Raw genomic sequence first — 1,590 nt, forward strand, 5'->3', positions numbered from 1 at the left:
GTTAATAACTAGTTATATTAAGATTTATTTATTTACTTTATTAAGATTAAGTATAGGCTAAAGTGCTACTATTAGGTTTAAAGTATAGAGAAAAAAAGTATATAGTAAACTATAATACCTACTTATATAAGTTTACTAGACTGCTAATATAAGTTTAATATGTAGTTTATTATTATTATATCCTTTTTATTGCTAATAAGTTTATTATAATTTAAGATCTTATTAAAGAAACTTATAAAGATCTATTTACTACTATTTTTATATATATTTATCTTTATAAGTATATCTTTAGAACTATTTTTTATAAAATTACTAAAGAGAATACCTCTACTATAGTTTATTTATACTTATATCTTTATAAATATATTATAAAATATTATTTTTAAAGCTATTACTTAAGAAGAATTTATTTTTAAAACTTCTATTTATAAAAAAACTTACTCCTATTTATAAATATACTAAAAGTAACTTAGTTAACTATTTTAAGATTATTTTAGAGGATTTTAAAGTAATTATTACTCTTNAATATTATAAATAACTAACGTTTAATATCTTCTTATTTTATAAATAAGAATATATATTAAAATATCTTTTTATAAATTAAAATAACTTTATTATTACTTATAAAGAGGATATTACTAAGGATTAACTTAAATTTACTAAGAATTTATTTCCTTTTAATTTCTTTTTTATAAGTCTAATTACTTACTTTTCTCTAAAATATATTTGATATACTTCTATTAAGTTTTAGTTTTACTAAGATAGTAATAATAATACCTCTTTTTTATTTTAAAAATAAAGAAATAAATTTTATAAAACTTTATTTTTATAAGTTTATAAACTAATTAATTCTTAAATATCTATATTATTAAGGAGGATAATAATAACTATAATCTTAAAATTAATGAACTAAATAAAATAAAATATCTTTATTATACTATAAATAATAATTATAATAATAATTATTTATACTATTATTATTATTCTAATTTTAAGTATTATAATTTATATTTTAGGACTAACTATAAAAAGTATATTATAAGCTACTAGCCTTATATTATGAAATTTAACTAGTATTAACTACAAAAGCTAGACTAGTCCCCTCACCCTCTACTAATAACCTTTAGGTTATATAACTATAGTTTAGACTTAAATATCTTCTTTACCTCTACGCTCCTCTATTAGACTTTAACTATTATAATAAACTAAGTTAACTATCTTCCTCTAGCTACTTCTATCTATATTAGTCTCCTCTATTTCTCACTCCTTTAAGCTATACCTACCTTTTATACTATATTTAATCTACGCCTATCTTCTAAATCTCTTCTACTATTTAGATATCTATACTGCTCTATTAAGTATAAGGGCCCTAGGGCCTCTATATTGTTACACTATTTAGATAATATCTTCTGCCCTACTATATAGTTTTAATAAAAAGCCCTATTACTATTAGCTATACTCTGAATATATTTACCCTTCCTAACTTACTAATAAGTCCTTAGGCTACCTTAGCTATCTTAAGGAAGTCTATAAAGTATTTATAAGTATTAAGATTATTATTAATAGCTTTAACTATCTCTATATTAATCT

Source organism: Colletotrichum gloeosporioides (genome assembly GCF_011800055.1).
Source record: "Colletotrichum gloeosporioides strain Lc1 chromosome Unknown consensus_92, whole genome shotgun sequence".
In the NCBI taxonomy this organism is placed as follows: Eukaryota; Fungi; Ascomycota; class Sordariomycetes; order Glomerellales; family Glomerellaceae; genus Colletotrichum; species Colletotrichum gloeosporioides.